Below are 24,409 nucleotides of genomic sequence, written 5' to 3'. Positions count from 1 at the left end.
AACTGAAGCCACACACATTGAAGTCATGCTGGAAAAAACTGTGGCCTGCTCTGACTGCGGAAAATGACGAAGAATCTGTGTAAGTTCAAACTTTGACTGCAAACTTAGCCGAAATCGTGAATGGAATAGGACGAGATTTATTTTATTTATTTATTTATTTATTCTACTTATACTAGAAACTCAACTAAACAAATAACAGTCGAGTTCAATTGGCTCTTAATGCAAAACTTATATTAATTAATAATAAAATTTAGTATAAGTATAATAAAACAAAAAAGAACAAAAAAAAGGAAAAAAAAAAGAAAAAAAAGCATGTACACTATCAGCATAGGGACACACTTACAACCGGTACAGGACCAAATTGTAAATGAACCCCTAAACCATCGCAAACATGCATAAGCCTGGCAACCGATAATAAATTGCCAACAATTCATTTTCGAAACGTAACGATTTTTTGTAGGATAAAAGCTAATTTAAATACGACATTGGTAAATCGCGCGTATTAAGCAATGTTGCTTTAATGTACTTTAAAGAGTCCGATAACGAGAATAAGTGGTAGACTTCATTTAGATTCTTGCAAACGACTCTGAGCGGATTGAACAGCTCATAATTAAACTTACACTGACTAAGCTTAACCAAGATAAAGTGCCTGGAGAAGCGGTTAGGGACATTAAAGCTTATTTCACCAAGTAATGAAGGCGAGTCAATAGCACCATTTATTACTTTAATTAGAAAGGAAACGCCAAGAACAAATCTACGTTTCTCAAGAGACGGTAGGGACAGCAGAAGCAACCTACTTTCATACGGAGGAAAAGAGGCAATCGGATCCCAACCCAAATTTCTAAGGGCAAACAACAAGAATTGCTTTTGAACAGATTCGATTGAATCTACGTAGCACCTATATGAAGGAGACCACACAACTGAGGCATACTCGAGTATGGGTCTAACCAAACACATGTACAGCCTTTTCATAATGTAGGGATCATCAAGCTCTTTGGACCACCTTTTTATAAAACCAAGCGCGAACCTAGCTTTGCTAATCGAGAGCCCAATATGCGAGTTAAAACGTAACCTATGGTCAAATAGAACGCCTAAATCTGTAATTGAATTGACGTCCTCCAACTTATGCGAATCTATGAAATACTGACTAATGAATGACTTTCTTTTTGAGAATGAAAGCTTCTTACATTTACTCAGATTTAGTTTCAGGAGATTCAAAGAGCACCGTGCAACAAAATTATCCAAAACACCTTGAAGCTGATGTGATTGCGATTCAAGAGAAGGAAGTAAACAGTTTCACATCATCAGCATACATTAAGATCTCGCTGGAATTAACCACCGATGGGAGATCGTTAATATATAAACTAAATAAAATGGGACGTAAGTGACTTCCCTGAGGTACGCCAGACGTAACGGGGAATTCATCCGAGGTAATGAAGTTAAACAAAACCCTGAAGGATCTATTGTGCAGATAAGAGCTTATCCATTTCACTAAGTAGGGTGGGAAACCAGAAGCTTGGAGTTTAAAGATAAGTAGTCTATGGTTAACCATATCAAACGCTTTGCTTAAATCAGTGTAAATAACATCTGTGCGAGAGCCGCTAGAAAAAGCCTTGAAAACATGACAGGTAAACTCTAACAAGTTGGTGACTGTAGATCGCCCTTTACGAAAGCCGTGCTGGTGCGGAGAAATATACGAATTAATGGCAAAGGCCAAATTCTGAGTCACAATACGCTCGAACAACTTGGGCAAAACACTCAACTTGGCTATGCCTCTGTAGTTCTCAACAAATTGTCTACTTCCACTCTTGTGGATAGGAATAAGGAAACTACTCTTCCAACATGAAGGGAAAACACCTAAATAGAAGGACATGTTAAAAATCTTTGAGATCACACCACATAACTCGACAGCGCAAAATTTAAGTACACATGATGGAATTCCATCAGGTCCAGGCGAACAACTGTATTTTAGAGAACTTTTTCCCCTTTACCCTTTAAAAACGTCATCTTCCGAAATAACCAAGTTAGGTATTGAAACCGAGTATAGGATATGGGTGGTTTGCTGATAAATCGAAATTAGCAATCGAAAAGTTTCGTCGGAAATACTCAGCAAATAGATTTGAGATTTCAAAATCATCCGAGGAACCAGAGCCATTAAAAGAAACATGAGAGAGATATGTGGAAATTTTTCTTTTAGAGTTAACAAATTTAAAGAAGAATTTAGGATTAGCAAACAGAGAGGATTTAATGAACTGAAGGTATCTGCAGTAATAATGATGGTTGAGGGAGTTAAATCTATGCCTCGCCACCGAGTAAGCGACATAGTCGAGCGCAGAGCCACTTTTCGAATATTTTTTGAAAAGCGAGTTTTTTCTATTCTTGTGATATTTAATTGTCTTATTAAACCACGGAGGACACCTGCTTCAAGGTCGACAGTGCTTGATCGGAACAGGTGCAGCAATAGCTGCATCTGCTAGATGGGTTCGAACACATAGAATCAAGTAACATTCAGGAATTGCTTGAATCACAAGATGAAGATTTGATTGAAACAGACTTGGAGGAAATGTTAAATTCGTCGCCCATTGAAGAAGAGACCTCAACAAGCACTGGAAACATGACATTTTATGTGAAAAGTCATAGTGTAGGTTTAAGAATGGCAAATGAGCTTGGCGATTTCTTTATGAACACTGATCCGTCTATGAAACGAAGTCTTATCTTTAAGAGGCAAATTGCTAACGCGTCTGCTGCGTATCAATCTGAATTGAAGGAACTTTTAAAAACTGCCAAACAACAAAAATTCATACAAAATTCTTCAAACTGCCTAAGCCTTAAAATAATTAATTAAAATGTTCAAATACTTCAATTAAATTGATTTTTTTATATATTCGATTTTTTTTTATTATGTCACTTAGGAACGTGTCCCCAATAATCCCATATAAATTACCATTCCGTATTCACGGTTTCTTTTTTTATTTTGTCACCTAGGAACGTATCCCCTATAATCCCATATAAATTGCCATTCCGTATTCACGGTTTCTGTATTTGCGGCATTTTTATGGAACGTATACCCCGCGAAGAAGGAGCTTTTATTGTATATTTAAAAATACATACCTATAAAATATAAAATAAATTATGTGTAAAATATAGTGTATATAATACTAGTTGTGTCAAGCGAAAAATAACAGCGCATATATAATTAAAACTGGCAAATATTGCTAGTTATACTTAACTATAACTTCAAACCTTTTGTATAACATATTACTAGAGCGCTACGTTAAGGGACCATGTAGTTGTGATGGAATTACTATACGATTCAGACAACAGGGCGTCATTCTCGTTTTCGGGTTAAAACCTCCCAAGTGGCAGCCGCGCTGTCATATTGTTTTACAGGAAAAAGTAAACAAACCCATATGATTTCAGAAGCAAACAAACGTAAATGTTGCTTGTTTATTGATTAATGATAAATTATGTATGCCAATAATAATAAAATCAAAAAATGCAATTAAAAATATTATATTCGTCTGTGGCTGAATCTGTTACACACACACCTGCCGCCTTTACTTAAAAAAAGACTAAGAATACAATTTTTTCCGAATATAAGGGAAAATTTTAGTCGTGCGGCTTTTGTCATTCGTTAGTAATGAGCAAAAAACACAAAAATGGGAGATGTTCTTAGTTCAGGTTGAATTGTAAGCGTAAGTTTTGACGGTTTAACTCGTTTTCGAGAATGTTTCAATGTTTTTGCTAAATTTGAAGGCGAGATTTCAGACACTGCGTAAACGAGAAGGCGTCATAAATGCTTTCATCGACTCAATTTAATGCCGACCAAGAATGTATATACTCTATGAGGCCTTGACAAAATGTATGTAACAACTTCCTTCGGTGTGTTTTAAAGATGAAACAAATTTCCGCAAATTCTCGCAAACTTTAGGTTTGTTTGACCAACAGAGTAAAGCTTCGCGCGTTCGCAAAAAACATCGTGCTGTGTACAGTGCTGGTGTACTTTCGATGTCGAAGAAGCATCCGATCGACCAATTGTTGATAAAGTCAACGAACCTTTTTGTGAGGAAAACAGACTTATGTAGTCTGATGGCGTCGTTGCGGAACGAAACTAAAAAACAATTTTAAGCCACTGACGTAAGAGTAGATTCTAGAAAGCAATAATGTGCGAAAAAAATCTTTACTGCAGTTGGATAGAGATATAATAAAGTGCGGAATGACGCCAACTGTAAGGTAATGGTTTCCTTGGTTAATCGTACATCGTTAGCTGGTTCAGTAAGTGAAGTGAGGAAATTGAGGAAAAGCGTACAGAATTTACCAACAAAAAAAGCCATCACGACGATGACGACCCACATTTCTGATAACATTTCTCATAACTATCGCAAGCTGAGGACAAGCGCGTGCGAATTTTCGATGCGTCTATCATGCAATTCGGATCTTGCCTCGTTTGACTACCATTTGCTCTGTTCTTAAGAAAACTCTCTTAACGGCGTAAAGGCGACTTGAAAAGAGATGCGTGAAAATGGGTTAATTCAACTTTTCGACCAGAATACCAAATGATGGCATGAGAATTCGACCAGAATATTGTTTGGTAAAGTTAATTTAAAATTTAAAAAAAAAAAATGCTTTTGAAGACGATTTTTCTCTACATAATATTCGATTGCCAACGAACTGCGGACTCGCTACTTTAATTGATAAACAAGTAATAAACTCGTGGGGGTACTTCTGCTCATCGCTGCACTCTTTAGTGGATGCTCAAATTTAACGAACTGAACTGAACACTTACTTACGTGAGCTTATATGATAATCCTAAGTTTAAAATCCGAGTTTAAAAACAGGCGTAGTTCGCCTACAAACTACTTAGAAAAACTCCTAGATAAATTTCTCCATTATTTACAAAACCAATGGCCCATATGAATTTAAAATATTGCAGAATCGTTTTATATAGTGATCTAGCATTTTTGCGCGAATCGGCTAATAAATATAAGCACAGTTAATAAAAAAGTTTTAAGGCATATATATCTAAGGTGCATATATATTCTTTCCCACCGTAATACAAAAGCTGATGAATTATAAGAGCTATTGAATTAAAATTTCACTAAAATATTCCATAAGACCCGAAGGGTAAAAGAATCTCCCATTAACTGACTGGCGGATATACATTTTATGTATCGATTTCAAGTAGTGAGTGTCAAAGTTTAGTTTCAAATTTTGTTGCGTTCGTTGTTTGTTGTTGTGTGGTCGTCACACTTTATCAGTTTTTCTCTTTTCTAAGCTTCTTTTTAAATTTTCACGTTTTTTTATTACTTTGTTTTAAATTTTTATGATACTTATTATTGAATTCCCAAACACGCGAAATTCTGTGTTAACCAAAGTATGTAAATTTACTTTTCAATACATTTCACATAAAATATTATCTACAACCTATAGTAAACTGTATATAACCCAATAGTAGCTTGTTTTTTCCAATGAACATAGGTTTCACACCAAACGTAATCGCAACAACGGTAACAACTGAACTTTGTACGTAAGCCAATATTAAAATTGCACATTTTATGCGGCCAATAGAGCTTATGTAAACGTAAGCATATGTGCATTAGAACGTAGTCCGTAGGTCAAGTGAAAAGTGAGAATTTACAAAAATTACGGAAGTCCACAACTTTATCTCGTGTACGTTTATTTAATGCTGACTGATGCTTGCACGCCAGTGATTTATGTACACATATGTTATTTAATCATGGGCTTGGAGTTAACAATTTTTGTACTGTATGAGTTTAACCAAATTTTCTACTATTTATTCTGCAAAAACTGTTGGAAATGCAATCGTTGGATCAGAAAACTGAACCACGCCTGTCCTAGTTCTACAATTCATCAAATTTGCATGGAAGCGGTACCCGTCAGCAGTAACGCTTACAGTTGCAGTTTAATAGATCTCACAATCTCCAAGAAAACCAGAAACGGTGAGCAAAATTGATGATGATAGACTAATTTCCCAAAAGTTAGTGTGTCTGTTGTCAATTTTTTGGCAGAGCTTTAAGTTTTTAAGCAAGTGTGGAAGCCGTGCCTTAATTATTATTATTACACCGAAGTAAATGGATGCACTTCCTGTTATTAATTTTTATATGCGTATGAATATACATGAATATAAACTGACCCAGAGTTGCGCTGAATACTGGCCAGTAATAAGAATAAAAAGGATATGTAATACCAATATTTCTTCTTCTTTTTTTTTAATTAATACAAATGTCTTCTCACTTTTTGAATTTATTGTGTTGCGTTTCAGATCTACAATAAAATAAAAAATACTTAAAGAATCTGCTCCTAATACCAATAAATGTGATCCAAACTATTCCAAAAATGAACAAATAAATAGACAAACCTTCTGTTTACGAAGTAGCTTCAGTTTTCAGGAGGTATATAAGTCCATGTTATAGGTGCTAAGTCTTAACAATTCTACTTCAACCAATTCAATCTCGAAGTTGATAGACATTCGTAAAGTGGCGAAGTTTGCTTATTTACTTACTTCACATACTGTTTTTGACTATTCCCTGGAAACTAGGATGATTATGCAGCAAAAACTAGAAGAAAGGAAATGTAAGCGGTTATGAGATCTCGAAGTATCTCGAAGGCTGTAGCTAACGGGTTTGTCGCGGGTATTTGGCTTGAACGAGAAAATTCAATGTTGCACAAATCATAAACAACCTTGTTTGAAAAGTGAAACCCGACCAAATTTCCGTTGAGTTGCTAGTTGCACAAGGACTACTACAGCAAAGGGCTAAAGTACCATTGCTCTAACATCGGAAGGTTTCTCTTCTTGAAATTGGCAGTTCACTTTGCGAACATACTACGCGTGAACTTAATTTTGGCTTTAATATACTCGAAGTCATAGAAAGGCGGCATATTAATTGGTTTTCACGATTCTAACTAATAGAAATATGCATCAAAAACCCATTAGCGAATATTTACTGAGTTTGCGAATAGACCTAAAGCCCGAAATTAGTTTAGTAATTAGATGCTACTATCCATATGGCTTGGAAATGTTTAAAAGCCACAAATAATTATTATAGAAAAATAACTTATGGCTCATATATTTGTAATTAACTCTTACAAATCCAGTTCAATGGTTAAAATGGTAATGTAAAAAAAAAAGTTAAAAGAAAAAAGAATTTTTATAGCTTATCGATTTTTTACTTGGGGTAAATTTGCAGCAAATTTCCGCCAGAGTTTCAATCGGAAAATTATCTCAGCCACTATCTAGTGATAGCGCTAAAATTTGTAACGGGATCATTTCTACTTTGCTATATCTTGAGATTTTTCATTGCGTAAATTTTTTGTTGGTTGGCTTAAACATTCCCTAAAGTTTCCATATGTGTTGTGGATAGACGATTATATTTATAAAAGAAATGGTAAAATATATGGAGAAAAGAAAACATAATTTAATCGGCTCGGGGTTATATAATCCTTTAAGCTAATCAATTAGAAATTGTGCCCCAAGATGAATATAAGACATTGATCAACAACTCTCATGACTAAATAAAAAAACAACACTTTTTTTAAAGCACAAAAAATTTTCGAAAAGACATGAAATTTTAAAAGAACGACACTTGTTAAAATGAAAACAGACTTTTTGTTAAGCATGACGTCTATTCTTGACCGACATGTGAATTTTTATACCCGCTTTACATAGCTATACTTGTAATTACAATTTCTTATGCGTATATGATTTAAATCAATTGACGATGATTTATAAATGCCGCCTAGAAACGGATTCTAGAAAGACCACGGAATCTGTGAATATTTCAGATTTAGAAGTGGGCGCTTATTGGGTTTCTTTAAGATATAGCATTCTTTAAATATTAGATATTATCAAGCTGTGATTTCCCCATAGGACAATGCATAAGGTGTCGCTGTTTTTCGTGGTCGATGTAACTAGCGGTATAAGATAATGAATACGGCTATGATTTTTGGATGACAACCTATAGTCTTTTGATCTATCACGTAAAGAGTATTGAATATATCAGTGTGGAGCCCTGCGTAAAGAAGCTAAACATTGCAAGGTTTGTTTTTATTTTAGGTTTGAAAGCTAGTGCTGATGAACCGCGACGACCACTGAAAGCAAAGGTGAATCCATTACACATTGAAGAGCCATTGGTAAATTCGCTTAGGAAACCTTAGCAGCGCTGAACTAGTACGTGCTTTCTCGGTATATTCACCTGATGAAATCACTTCAAATAAAACAAAAATTTTCAAACGATAACTTATTGTCTGTCAAGCCACATGACAATCGTCAAAGCATACACCTTTTATTGAATAGCCTGAAAAGTTCAGATGGATGGAATCTTTTCAGCAAGAAATTAATATAATATATAATAATAAAATAATTTCTACTATTTTATCGAATAAAAAGAAAAAAGTTGGAGAAACCAACTATTTGTATACACGATATGTGAATGACAGACGTGAGTTAGAGAGCAAGTTCTATTTTGCTAAAGAGATTCATTACAAATCTACGGAGTCGTTCTCCAAACATCAACACGCCTGCTATATATCGTGGAATTTGACCCAACTTATTGTGGCTGCTTTATGTTTTTATTGACGTTGTACGATGGACTGAAAATGAAGAAAACTTGAAAAAAGCTTTTGTTTACACCAAATCCACTTTACTGATGCCATCTATTGCTAATATATTGACCAAGCATTAGAAACAAAAAACTATTTAAAGATTCGCGAAATTTGAAAACAGGGCCAATGTAAGACAAGTTCAGATTTAATTAAAACTTTTATTTTGTTTCGTTCCAAATAAAAATGTAAAAAAAAAACTTGCAAAGTTTAAAAGTTTATGTTAAGTTTTTATTACAAAAACCTATGCTTAGCCACGCACAACTGCAGCTATATGTGTATATATTTATACATAAAACCGCATTTTTTTTTTTTAGTTGTTTGGGGAGACCTTGTAGACGAAAACAAAACAAAGATGTGTTAAAGGAAAAGAAAAAAAAGATAAAAAATATTATTTTGTTTGAAGAATACTTCTTAGCAAGGCACACAGTATATAATGTTAAACACGTAATACTTTGCACATACAGAGCCTAAGAGGGGAGTTTGCCAACGAGAAAAAATTTGTGTTCATAAGCCTTTTAGGCATTAACTAAATCCTTGGTCTCCTTCGGTATATCCACAGCTCAGCATATATATATATTTGTATGTGGTACGAAATTGTTGAAATGTTTTTCTTTTTTTTTAAGTCACTTTTAGCTTACAGCAAAAAACTATTTTAATATTTTTTAACTTGTAGGAAAATATTTTAAATATTTTTATAAGCTTTTGTTTATCTCTTTTTTTCTAGCATTCATATATAAACTAAGTTTTGTTTATTTGAAAATGGTTCTTTTGTTCGTATCTCGGAAATGCTTTGTCTTTTTAAATGCTCCTCTCTGGCTGATTGTTCGTACGCACCGTTAGAAGGTACGTTATGTTAAACTTTCTGCCCCCTAAGCAACGTCCATAAACGAGCTATAAGGGAACCAATGACTTATAGATAAATTTTTGCTTAACTTTAAAGTCCAAATAGATTCAATCCTATCATGTTGTCAAAAAAAAAGCTGGTGAAAGCCAGAAACGCAATTACTTCTGTTGAAGCTAGTATATTAGTTGAATTAGAATCTTGCATCCATACTTTCACTTATTCATTGATCCCGATGGGACTCTGAGTCGAATTCTCTGTGTCTGCCGTGACATCCACCCAATTATTTGATCATGCGTTTATCTTCTGTGCAAGCAGATGCATTAAGAAAAACGTAAATTGGAGCGATTTGCTTCAGATAGATTTTGAGAGCTGGTTAAAAAAGAATACAATCGTATCCTTAATAGATAAAGACAGTTTAAATCTACAAATAAAATATTTTATGTACCTCGACGTTGAATTGAAATTTGGCAGGAAAGTTTCAGTAAAAATGCTCTCGATTGGTCGCTTAATTTCCTTGACTTGGTTTAGGCTAATCAATGTATATGTAGTTACTTTCAATGATGAGTGTCCAAGATTCGTTGACTTTTTTGTTTTTTTTTTTTCATTTTCATGACATGCTCAAGTTAAACCTCAATTTCCGTGAAATGTAAAACATTTCTGTCGGCATATGTTGCTTGTTTTCGTTAAAAGTTTAACGCCCAAAAAAAGGGAAAGCGCAACACCACCATTACCATCACGCTTGCTATAACGATATTAACACAATGATGCCTGAAAGTTGGTGCTCTTTCGTTAGCTTATTGTTGTTTGCTTTATAAACTAATAAGAATTTAATATCCCCCTACTGCTCTACGGCGAAATGTTGGTGTTATTGTTCCTGCTGGTTTCAGCAAATCATTTCTATCGTCGTAGTAGTTAAGATTTATTCAAATAGATTTGTAATGGTTGCACAGTTAAGAATATATGCTTTAGCTTCAATTTCTCTTTGGAGGTAAATTTCAATTAATTTGTAAATTTCCTAAAGGGGCTGGAAGTGCACTGTTTTAAAATGCTTTGGTGAAGTCGAATTTTGTAAACAAACACCAAAATATTATTTAACAAATTTCACTGGTAGCTATTACTTACGTAATATATGAAAGGAAAATGTTTAAAGCAAATAAGACAATTTTGCACAGCTTGGCACGATGTTTCAACACCCACCGCTTTTAGATTGTAAGTCGCCATGTAAATAATGTCTCTCAATATAACTCTCTTTTGTGTATATCAATAAGTGCCAGCGTTCTGCTTAGGTTTCAATACCCAAACTCTTTAAGCGGAGCAAGTGAAAATGATCCATAGTAGCCTAACACACGCTGTCTATAAGTACGTAGATCCGCAGCTTAAAATTTTTGTGATAAGACAAAATCCACTTTAAGAGAAAATGTACTTCTTCTTTCATATTTAGAACTAACATCTCCGATCGCTTTTCCGGTGTTTCTAATTCGTTATTCCTTTTATATTCTTTGATTTTAAAGAGACTGCAGCCATTGTTTAATTCATTATCTTTAAACTTCAAGCCTCTGGCTTCCCTTTCTATTTAGTGAAGGGGCTCTTATCTGGACAATTAACCATTCAGAGTTTTGTTTAACTTCATCAACTCGGATGAATTTCCCGTGATTTCTGGCGTTCCTCAAGGCAGCCACTTTCCCATTTTATTTAGTTTATACATTAGTGATCTCCCATCGGTGATTAAATCCAGCCAGATCTTCATGTATGTTTTTAACAACCGCCCAAAGTATGCCATAAGGCTTTGCAAAACAAACTGGGAGCCACGGGGGTCAGGAAGCTCGCCTCACAAAGCCACGTATGCCTGCGGGTATATGATGGACTTTGTCCTTAAGTCGTAATAAATAAATTAATTATACTATTAATGCAAAAAGGAATTGACGGACGGCCTTCCCTTTGGCCGATTGATAGAAAATGTCTGGTAAATTAATTAATACATGCAAAAATGGAAAAGGGATATGACGAATAAGTTTTCCCCTTTTACCCATTTTTACTTTTAAACACATGTCACGGATGCCTGCGGGTAATGGTGGTAATTGATCAACAGCACAGTGGAAGCCTTATGGCGGAAGCAGTCAGTTGATCAATTTGTGAGTCCTGACTGCTTGGGTGCGGCCCTTCGGGGAGTACTCGTGGTGGTTGTGGTTGGCGAGTTCCTAGCTAAAATGGAACAATTGAGTGCAGCTAGGCCTCGCCATTCACCAGAGTGGGGTTTATTGTTCCATACACAATAAACTGTTCTGGACTCTGGTGCTGTTTAGGCCCCTACTCTGTGGGGATTGTCTAACTCGCCAGGGGGCGTAGTACGCTTAAAAGTGGCTTGGGCCACCGTGGGGTTAAGCCTTTCACGCAGGAACCCACGTTAAACTCTTGCCACAAATTCTGTATGCTGATGATGTGAAACTGTTTTCTTCCTTCCCGTAGATTCAGTTTCAAAGTGACTTGAATAATTTGGTTGCACGATGCTCCATAAATCTTCTGAAACTAAATCTAAATAAATGTAAAAGCTTTCTTTCTCAAGAAGGAAGTCGTTCATTACTCAGTATTTCATTGATTCGCACAAGTTAGGGGACTTCGATTCGTTCACAGATTTAGGCGTTCCATTTGACCATAGGTTACGTTTTAACTTGCATATTGAGCTCTCGTTAAGCAAAGCTAGGTCCGCGCTTGGTTTTATAAGGAGGTGGTCCAAAGTGCTTGATGATCCTTACATTACGAAAAGGCTTTACATGTGTTTGGTTAGACCTGCACTCGAGTATGCCTCTGCTGTGTAGTCTCCTTCATATAGATGCTATGTAGATTCAATTGAATCTGTTCAAAAGCAATTCTTGCCGTTTGCCCTTAGGAATTTGGGTTGGGCTTCGATTGCCTCATTGCTTAATACGTTCGATTTACCTATGTCGTACTTAAACTAACTTTTAACCTTATTATTATTATTATTATTAATTTCGCTACAGAAATAAATTCTAAGACTAAACTCTTAAAAGCACTAGCATCTAAGGCTATCGGCTTTTATTAAAAACTCTACCGCACTTGAGATTCGAACCCACGACCATTGACTTGCTAGTCGAGATTCCTCCCCTTCGGCTACTCAGGCGGATTAGTTTTCTCTTTTCTTACTTTTAACCTTAAAAATTCATTATGATTCGAAAATTAATTTTTGTTAACTATTGTCGGTGGCCAAGCTTTTTAATGTTTGCGATGGCTTAGGGGTTCATTTGCAATTTGGTACTGGTTGTGGGTGTGGCTCTACGCTAGTTGTGTACATGCTTTTTTTCTTCCTTTTTTTACTTCTTATTTGTTTTATTATACTTATACTAGGCTTTAATATTTAGTTTGGGGAAAAAGAAATCCATTATTTTTTTGGTAGATGGCTGCACTGATAGATTTCTCGTAAAGTATCGATCAAGCAATTTCAGATTTATGCTCGTTGGAAAGGTGACATTTCGCAGTAAAAAAAATTCTTTTGCTGTGTTTTGTTTGGTGCATTCAGTTGTGAGTTACAGCGTGTTAAAAATGGAAGTGAACAAAGAGAAAATTTGGTACATTTTACAGTTTTTCTTTGAGAAAGGCGAAAATGCAAGCCAGGCGGCTAAAATTGTGAATGGTGTTTATGGTTCCGATACTGTAAGAGCCAATTATGTGCGATTTTGGTTTCGTAGGTTCCGTTCAGGAATTTTTGATGTTAAAGATGCACCTCGCACAGGTAGGCCGGTCGTCGAAAATGTCGATAAAATCGGAGAAATGGTCGAAGTTGACCGGCATGTTAGCAGTCGTAACATCGCCCAGGAGCTAAAAATCGACCATAAAACAGTTTTAAACCATTTACGCAAAGCTGGATTCAAAAAGAAGCTCGATGTTTGGGTGCCACACCAATTAACAGAAAAAATATGATGGATCGAATTTCCATCTGCGAAGCCTTGGCCAAACGGAATGAGATAGACCCATTTATTAAACGAATGGTGACTGGAGATGAGAAATGGATCACATACGATAACCCTGTGCGAAAACGATCGTGGTCAAAGAGCGGTGAAGCACCTCCAACGGCCAGGAAGGTTTTGCTATGCATTTGGTGGGACTGAAAGGGGATTATTTATTATGAGTTGCTTCCATATGCCCAAACGCTAAATTCTGATCTCTACTGTCAACAACTGGACCGTTTGAAGATAGCGATTGTCCAGAAACGGCCAGAATTGGCCAACAGGAGAGGTGTCCTGTTCCACCAGGACAACGCTAGGCCACACACATCTAGAGTGACTCGCCAGAAACTTCGGGAGCTTGGTTGGGAAGTTCTAATGCATCCGCCATACAGTCCGGACTTGGCACCAAGCGATTATCATCTTTTTCTTGCATTGCAAAATTTCTTTAATGATAAAAAACTGGAATCTAGGGAGGCAACAAATTATACAACAAAACGGTGCATATTTGACCAAATCGGACCATCCGAAGCATGTTAAATAAAGTCCTGAAGTTCATATAAAAATAATGGATTTCTTTTTCCCCAAACTAATATTAATTAACTTAATATTTACTTTAAGAGTCAATTGAACTCGACTATCAATTTGTTTTAGTTGAGTTTCTTGTACAAGTAGAATAAACAAATAAATAAATAAATAAAGCGTTCAAAGAACACGAGAATAGGAAGTTGATTCCCCTTGTCCTATTGGACGAAGTACAACTGAAAACTCCAAAATGAATCTGTTAAAAACTCAATCTAATCAGTATAATTAATAAAATCAAATCGAACACATTGAAAAAAAAAGTCAACTACGAACAAGTTATATGAAGTTGGGAGGTAAAATGCCTCTTGGAGATTTTACTTCTTCAACATTACTAATATTTCTAAATTGTCAATTTTACGATAGCTGAGGTAATATTTATACTTTTTAGAAGATCTATATGTATAAAAATAAGCCATTTACAAAAATTTCCCTTTAATAAAGTTTCAAGTCTTCTTCTCGACCTCTCTCGTCAAAGGTTACGATTAGATTGTGTGCTGCCTACAGCAAATACTCCGCTAATTTGGCTAGCTCATCTTTTCGTCAATTGACAACTGCGTAAGAATTTTTTATCTGATGTTGTCGACAAGTAAATCCTCAAAAATCATCTTTTGATTTTATTGCTTTCAAAACATGTGGCTTAATAATTAGCCAACCTTCATGCAGACTTTTTCTACAAGTAACAATTTTCGTTGTTCACGTGTGCTCCTTTCAATCCTCTGGGCACGGTCTGCTGTAGCACCACTTTAAAAAACGGCACTTATATCGGTGTACGATATGCAGCCTTATATACGAAATTAAATTTGCTTCTTAGGGCTTTTACTTACTTACTTTGCCAAATTATCATATATTTTGTTGTCTTCTTGTCCGAATGTATTTATTGAAACAAGCATTAAATGGTACAAGAAAGTGCAAATCGGTTTAGAAAGAATATCGCATTCGAGAAATTATTGTCAATAGACTGGAAATGCATTCATTCGATATATCGATTGCATAATAAATATATCGTATCACACTCGTCGTAGATCTTATTATTTTCATATCACATTTTTGAACAATTTGACTACAATTTTAGGGTAATCGTTGTAAACTAAAATCCGTACTCGCATGTATTTGATACTTTTTTGTTTTCTTTGGTAATGGTTGGCGAAACTTGGATCTCATTTAGCTGATTTTTGAATTTACTACGTACATAGTATTAAGCAAACATTTAACACCTAACTTAAAGTTCTAAACGAACCAATGAACCGATTTAATTTGTTTTAGATCTCAATTTTAACTAGGAAAAAATTAAAAGTCAAATTTATTCTCTCATACATAGTTTTAACGAAAGCGTGATTTTAACATGCGAATGCGTGACGAGTCGACTTGTGTTCAGTGTAGTGCGTGTTTTCTTTTCGTCTGCGTTTTTTCAATTGTTTCGGTGTTTTTGTGTATTTAACTTCTGTCTTTTCAGTGTTATTGCTAAAACTGGTTAACGCGCATATCGCGTATGTGCTTTTGTTTCGTCTATATATAATAAAAAATAGAAAACAAAAAAACAAAATAAAAAAAAAAAAATTGAAAACATTTGACACTTTTCTTTAGTAGTTCCCAACCTTCTTCCACAGTTCCCAAACCTTTTCAAGTGAGTGGTTATTTCACAAATAATAAACAATAGACAACAATAAGACATAATGGCCCCGGGGCCGCCAGACAAAAACTCGAATAGATTTTATCTATTAAGTGATATATCCCCCAAAGAAAAAAAAGTAAAAATTCAGATTTTCCGGTGTTGCCGATCAGCGATAACCCCTATTGATAAAAAATATATTGTTATTTCTTCAACCGATGCTCGAATAACAATTTCCCAAATTAGCCCTTTTGCTATAAAAAAAGCTCTAGATAGCATTACAACATACATCGACTCCATCTCGATTCTACGCGATGGGAATTTACTGGTCCTCGCTGGGAACCCGCGCGCAGACCGAAAAACTCATAAAGGTCAAATCTTTAGCTAATCTATGTGCTATTTCAGCTAAACTACATGAGAAACTTAATTCGGTTCGAGGCGTAATTTATGCCCCTTGCTTAAAGCATGTGCCGGAAGATGAAATTGTTCGCGAAATGGGCATTCAAGGAGTGACTGAAGTATATAAATTAACCAAACTGAATGATGACGGAAAAGCACGCTCTCCTACAGGAAGGATTATTTTAACTTTTGATCGCTATCGATTACCGCGAACAGGTGATGTGGCGTGGTGTAAATGTAAAGTAGAACTATACATACTATGAGGTGAAAAAATTGCCAACGCCTGGGTCATACGGCAAAAAGATGCACTAATGCTGCATCTTGTGCTAACTGTGGTCATCCTCCACATACTGAAAGCTGTACCCGTAGTTTCTGTATAAATTGCAATGATCAACACTCAGCGTTAGACAAACAATGCCCACGTTTTGTACAGATGCGTGAAATATTAAAAATCAAAACAGAAAATTACTGTAGCATGGGCGAAGCGCGACGCACATACCGGGAAAGAAATCCATCTGTAGCCCATGGAATTGGCAAAAGTAATACCTATGCTGCTGTTGCCTCGCAAATCGAGCCTAGTAAGACTTTAACTGCAACTGCTTCCAATGAAAAACCTGTTCCACCATTAATCAAAAATTATATTGCGAAACCAGTTACATCACTTCCCGAAGATAATATTGAAAAAACCAAAGCAACTGCAAATATTGAAAATATCAAAATAACAAAACATATGCTAAAATCTAATATACCAAATTCTCCAGAATCTCCAGCTCTCAACTTTACTCAACATATCACAAGTGGTAATGAATCCATTCTTTCATCCATTAATCAACCTTGGAAAACCAAAGCAACTGCAAATATTGAAAAAATTAAAACAACAACACATTTGCTAAAATCTAATATACCAAATTCTCCAGAATCTCCACCTCTCAACTTTACTCAACAAATCACAAGTGTTAATGAATCCATTCTTTCAGCCAACCCGTTGCGCTTCAAATGTACCAAATCACCTAAGTACAGATTATTCTGCTGGTAAGAATAAATCATTCACGAAAAATTCCTATAGCGACCTTCTCGACGGAGACGCTGACATGTCAACTTAACCCTCCTTCCACTCTGCTTACATGTCATTACAATTAAATAAAGTTTTTAAAATTCTACAATGGAACATTAAGGGACTTATTAATAATTTTGATGAACTCCGTACACTCATAAGTGATTTTAATCCAACCTTTTTATCGCTTCAAGAAACCCATTGTAGAAGCTCTTTTAATCCTGTTCCACCCAAATCATATACTGGATACTTCACGAATGCTGATCAAAACTCATATTCCAAACAAGGAGTAGGTATTTTTATAAAATCAAGTATACCTCACAAACGCATAAATTTAAGCTCAAATATACAAGCCGTAGCGATACAAATAATGTTAAATATAAAATTTACAGTGCTTTCGCTCTATATTCCACCTTCGCAACCGTTTTCTCAGCAAGAACTCTACAGTTTATTCTCCGTACTTTCCCCCCCATTAATTATATGCGGCGATTTCAACAGTAAACAACACTCGCGGTACTGTTTTAGAAAAGGCCTTTTTTCAAAGAAACCTTTGCGTTTTAAATGATGGAAAACCAAGCCACTTCTCAACTCATCATACTTTTTCACATATTGATTAAACATGTTGCTCTCCATCACTTCTTCCTTTGGTGTCCTGGTCTATTTCTGATGATCTACATAATAGTGATCACTTACCAATCATAATCGATCTTAAACTTTCAACGTCCTCTGCTACTCCAGCAAAACAGGCCAAATTCCTCCTAGATAAAGCGGATTGGATCAATTACTCCAAACAGGTGGAGTCATTTTTGAACTCAAAGCCATTTAACGGAAACTGCAACCATGATGCTGCTATTATGTCTAAAGCGATTCGCACGGCTGCTCATCTTTCTATTCCTCAATCCAACACCTCTTTTAAACGAGCTAGGGTTCCATGGTGGAACAACACGCTTTCGTTTTTGAGGAAAAATTAAATGGATCTATGGCACCACTTTAAGAGATGTCCTGATCAGAATCACTTGTTATTATACAGAAAGGTCAATGCTCTATTCAGGAAGGAATTACGGAAATCAAAGGCACTTAGTTTCGAACTTTTCTCGAGAAGAATTCACAGAAATACATCAATGAAAGTTGTCTGGAACAAAATCAACAGACTTAATGGGACTTCAAACCTGAACGAAATTTCTGCCATCTGCACTCCCAATGGAACTTTAACTGACGCAGATGAGATTTCTAATTACTTTGGAAAAGGGTGGTGCGAATAATCCTCTGACAGAAACTTCTCCAATGCTTTCATCGAAAATAAAAGGACTCCAATACCTCTTTCAAATAATATCGATAGATGTGCCATGTTCCTGGAAAATTGCGTATCCACCTCAGAACCTGGAAGTTGTCTCTCCAATTTGAAGGGGAAGACACCTGGTCTAGACCGAATCTCATACCAAATGATCAGTGCTATGTCTAAGTCTAGTAAAAAGAAATTACTGGACCTATATAATACGGTATTTATGACTGGCCATATACCCTACATGTGGAAACTGGCAACAGTTCTTCCAATTCCAAAGTCAAAAAATGTCTCCATCGCATCTGATTATCGCCCAATTTCTCTTTTATCTTGCCTCTCTAAGGTTTTAGAGAAGATTATGGCATCTAGATTATCTTGGTTTCTTGAATCCAAGAACCTGATAACAAAGCAACAAGTTGGTTTCAAGGGGGTAGAGGATGCATCGACACTCTGTTACATATTGATTATTTCACAAGCAAAGCAATTTCCGAACGAAATCACGTAACAATTCTCTCAATTGATTTCGAAAAAGCATTTGTCAGAGTTGGTCTTCATGTTATCTTAAGACTCTTGAAAGCATGGAATGTTGGACCCAAATTCTTCAACTGCATCAAATCATTCATGTCGCATCAGCGGTTCAAAGTTAGAATCAACAATCATCTTTCTGATTCCTTTCCGGTAAAGAATGGCATTCCGCAAGGATCTCCTCTCTCTGTCACGCTTTTCCAGATCGCTTTCAACGAAATTTGCAAAATTCTTTGCCGTGTACCAAGAGTGGAACACTGTCTCTACGCAGACGATGTATACATTTTTACAAAAGAAAAAGAAAACACGAAAGCAATCAACATCCTCGAATCTGTTGCATGTGAGATCTCCACATGGGCAAACTCGTCAGGAGCTATAATCTCTATACAAAAATCAAAAAAAATGCACATTTGTCGAAAAAAAATGTGCGATGCAGGAAACCTACTGATGCATATTAACGACTTACCAGTACTAAATGTGCAGACGCTCCATGTTCTCGGGCTCACGTTTTCAAACAATTATCGTTGGAAAGCACACTGCCTTCGGTTAAAAACTCCCTTTTAACAAGGGTAAATTTCATACAGTACGTTGCTTGGAGAAGCCATGCGCATATTAACACTATCGCTTGTCTTGCCAAAATGCTTGTGTTAAGCAAGATTGACTATGCTTTGATAATTTATGGCAATAGCTGCAAATCTAATATCAACATCCTTAAACCGGTCTATCACCAAGCCGTTAGAGCAAGTTGTTATGCTTTTCGGACGACGCCCATAAATAATATTATAATTGAAACTGGTCTCCCAACTTTAGAAAATAGACTGTATGAGTTAAAAGCTAAAATAGTCCCTAAGCTTCTTAATTCAAACAAATCCATTCTCGGTGATGACGTAAGAAGGATTATTATTGCGAAGAAAATTCAAAAGTCACCATCTGCAATTGACCGTTGTTTGTGCATCGCAAAGGAATTGAACATTCCCTTAAAAATTTCCCGCTCCTTTGGTGTTAAACCTCCTTGGATTTTGAAAGACTGCTCTTTTGACATCTCACTGTCTATGTACAAGAAAGAAGATACTCCAAATTACGTCTTCAGGAATCTAATAGCTGAGAAAACCCAAGTATTGGACAATACTGGTTGGAATCTTTTGTACACAGTCAAAATCTCCTGGTCTGCCTCCTGCTTGTGCGGTGGTAGATGCTACAGGACGGGTTCTTCTCAACCACATATTTCACGAAAGCACTTCAACTTTCATAATCGAAGCCAGAGCTATCCTTCACGCTGCCAACCTTGCCCATAAAAACAAACTCAAAACCGTCATTGTTACTGACAGATTGTCTGTATTATAAGCTACCCGAAACCCTTCGACTTCGAGATGGAGCACCATCAACAAATTGAGGAATGTAATTACTACACCCGACGGAAAAATTAAAATGTTATGGGTACCAAGTCACATCGGTTTACTGGGAAATGAGCAGGCTGATCGAGCTGCTTCTGCTCCTCTAATTATGGATGATGTCATGGAAAAGTTGGATCTCCAAAGATACATTGGAAGAAAAGTTAAAGAGAAAATTGCAGAAGGAAATTTACAATACGATCATCAACACTACTCTTGCATTAACCCTCAATTAACTCCACCTCTATATCCAACAAATGTTGAGAAAACCAAGATCCAAACATTTTCGAGAATTCGCCTTGGTCATACAATTGCAACTCACCAATGGATCCTGAAGAAGTCTTCTCTCCCAATCTGCTGTTGTGGACAAACGCTTACTATAAAGCACATTCTCTGCGACTGCCTCAACTTTTCCTTGGCTAGAAGTATTGCATTTGGAACGATCAACCATTTGAACATTCTACAATCAGCTTCAGAACAGAATATCAATTCAATATTTTACTTTATTAATACTACTAAGCTTATTATCTAATATCCATTTATTTAAATTAGCCTGTGTTGCTAGTGCTCAAGGTCTTTTTTTTTAGTATAAGAATTCAATTCATTAGTCTAAAATTAAAATAATAACATGCGAATGATTGATAGTCAAATGACAAGACAAGACAAAATTGATCCTTTTGATCATGAATACATGTTAGAGAGTTTTCCTATTATACAAGTATAAGAAAGTATATGTTAACATAACGCTTTGTAGCATATGAAAAAAGTATATTTGGGTAGAAAAGGAATATTCAACTTCAGGTTTCCTTTCGCTTTTTAATATAAGCGTAACAAATATAATTAAATCTCAATTAGATTTGATTTCCTCTTGGTTTGCGTTAACAAATATAATTACAATGTACATCTGAAAGTGTGCAATGAATGCATATTTCTTCAAAGTAGAAATTTTTTTTCGTAGAATCTAAATACAGGCAAAAAGTTGCTTTGATTGTTATTATTAAACCTGCGTGCTAATGAAATTGTTTATATTTCGAAAAAAAAAATTTGTTTCTTTTCGCCTTAACCTATAAATAATAAAATTTCGTTTATATTGACCTACTTAGGCAATGCGGCGCAAATGAGAGTGCAATTCGAGAGAGAAAAAAAAGTAAAGTACATCGCACATAAATTTGACTATTTGCCAATAAAGCAAGACAACGCACAAACGAAAATAGAAGTGAACGGTTTTTTAATAATCACGATACGAAAGCTAACTATTGCCACAAATGACATAAATCGACGGAAGTACAAGGGGGAACGTTTAAATCTTGTCATAGAAATTGGAAACTAGAAATAAATAGCATATGATTTTATATCCGTGAGCAATGTTTACATTTGACTTATGGATGCATGGCTATTTGTTCATCTGTGTAATGTCCGTTGTAAATATTCTTCTGTCCGCAAAAATAAAGCTATAACTTTCAAATTTGTCAGAACTTTTGAAAGTTCTTGCTCAAAGGTTCGCCCACAGCGCCACGTAAACTGAGAATATCTGTGTTTTAAATAACAATAGAGAATTGGGTTTTTGGTCATTACTTATGAACTAAAGCTGAAAAATCCAGAAATATTTGAATATATATTCGACGCTGTAGTACCGAAAGTAGTAGAAAAATTGACCACGAACGTGATGTGTGGATAGACACTTCATTTTATTGAACTCGAATGCTAATATTCTCATTGGTTTTCTTGAGATAAGCACTGCAGAAAAGTCGAAATATAAAAAGCAAATATAAAAACATTTAAAAAAAATAAATTTCGTTTTATTTCTCGCCTGCTTTCATACCAAGGAATCAATCATCTGATTTTATTAATTCAATTATATAATTTAAACACGAGATCTATTCGTCATTCGTCTAAGATATTAAGCCAACGTAATTGTATTTGAGCAGAGAAGGCTTGCAATAACTACGTATTACTCACAAAACTCCAAAAAGAAATTATGTAATATTTTTAAACCATCTTAGCTTTCAAACAAGTAATGATACGACAATTGTTTGTAGTGTTTAAGGCAAATTTGTAAAAACTGGGAGTAAGGCAAGCCAAGGTTTTCCCAAGTTCAGAAGGGTGCAAGTCGAGATAATATATATTTTGCAAGTGACCCGAATATTTCAAAGCCTATTTTCTAGCTTTCTAACATAGGGTTCATATAACAAAACTGAATATCAACTCAGTTAAGATAACAGTTTTTTAATGGAATGTGTCTGCACAAAGCCCTGCATCTCATACAGTATTTGTCATGTTCTTCGTTGTTTGAGGCAGCTACATACATCACAATTGAGATCACCTTATGTTCCCTAATTTTTCATATGCTACATATAGCGCACATGCGTTTACATGGGTTGAAGGATTAATAAATGGAAATTCAATTGACAAAGATTGGTGTACGTTCTCTGCCTTTAGTTGCTAGAGATGCTTGTCTATCATTCTACAGAATTTCTGCAAAGGTATAGGAGTAGTTAGCTACAGTCGTGGCGTTCCATAATGATACTTAGGAAATTATAACAAATCTTAAATCCAAAATGTTGGGCAACAAATTATTTTACAGATATTGATGACGAACAAATCTAGTCTCATAATATAAGTTCCTAAATACGACGAAAACTATTTAACAACAATAGCAATAGAAAACTTAATCAGAAGCAGGATATTCAAAAAAATCTCTATGGGTAGCGATTGAGAAATGTTCTTGCGCTTGAGTCGGTTGGGGAACGTTTTAGTATATATCCTGTGGTCCTGAAATTAAAAAATAATACTAAATTAATTTTGAGAAGTTGGCGCTCTGATGGCTATAAAGAATAGACATTCTTTCGTCCTCGATGTATGTAAGATATTTCTTTATTTTTATTTATTTATTTTTTTTATACTTGTAAATCTTACAAATTTGGTAATAATTTGACGGACGTAATTTTCACATTTGACTTGTGATTCGTAGAATTTAATGGCCGTCAAACAAAAGCGAGAACACACACACACATAGACACAAACGAACACAGAACAAAATCTTTTCTCTGATCAACTCTTTTCATTTTTGCAAAGAGCCCTTGTTGCTTAATCGAAATAATTAAGTTGCAAATGTGGATATAAAATTTAGGAGTAATAATATAGCGATCCGTGGAAAATGGTCAATATTCTAATGTGGGATGTAGCTGACAACGCTGATGGCCATCACAGAGTATCTATTAAATTTACCACGTTTCTTATACATATATAATATATATGCACATATTCTTCATCAGCGTAAACAACGGAAATGTTTCAATCGTGCCTTCCTTAAATTCGATTCACCAAACTTTTCGTGGAAGAACAAGCCTGGCCACCAATATTTTCCCATCATTGTCGGTAAATTCGAAATATCAGCAAATTCGGTTTATATGCGCAGCAAAAAATATCAAGAAAAGAATTTCAGTTCTTTTTCAAATCAAGGATTTAAATATTGTAAAGTTCGTGATTTAGAACCTTGGGTCTAAATACCTCCATAATAAAAGAATGCATGTATGTCTACCTGCTAGAGACTACAAATTACTGGACCGAGTTAGAAGATATAATGTTAAACATCCCTGATTAATGTTCCACTCTGTCTTTCTAGCATTAGAGTCGAAATCACATTACACTGTTGTTTAAAGTGTCACAAAAATGAAAATGCGAGAAGAAAGATGGAAGAAGAAACAACACAACAAGGCTCACAAATCAAGTGAGAACTAGAGAATTGACTGTTGACGCAACCAGAGAAGCCTAATTTTACAACGCCATTTTTGAAGAACAACAATACATCAGTTTGCAATATAGAAGGTAATAGAGACTTAGCTTGGTTGGTTTGATTCGACCAAACGTTTCGTCTGGTTGTACCAACATATTTGAGTGTTTCTTGCAGCACTTGAACTGAAATATGAACAGCTTGAAGTGCGTCTCAAAAATGCAACATAAGCAAATTAATAAAGATAACGGCGACACATTTCAAGGTCTGGATTACATAATCAACTGTATTGTTGTCTGTGGTCGGTTATAGTGAAACAGACAAACATGAAAACATGATAGTGCAAATGCAAGTGCATGAGCAAATCGCACAACTCTACGTTAATAAGTGCGTGCATGAATGTGCA

General features: G+C 35.4%; 1 protein-coding gene across 7 annotated transcripts in view; it reads right to left on the bottom strand.

The window, feature by feature from the left end:
- Window positions 1-24,409, bottom strand: part of LOC119642997 (gamma-aminobutyric acid type B receptor subunit 1) — a 314,997-nt gene that overhangs the window by 126,971 nt on the left and 163,617 nt on the right. The gene's annotated exons all lie outside the window — the stretch shown is intronic.

Source organism: Glossina fuscipes, unplaced genomic scaffold, assembly GCF_014805625.2.
Source record: "Glossina fuscipes isolate IAEA_lab_2018 unplaced genomic scaffold, Yale_Gfus_2 303, whole genome shotgun sequence".
NCBI lineage: Eukaryota > Metazoa > Arthropoda > Insecta > Diptera > Glossinidae > Glossina > Glossina fuscipes.
Note: the sequence above shows the minus strand (reverse complement) of the source record. Positions and strands in the feature narration are given on the sequence as shown.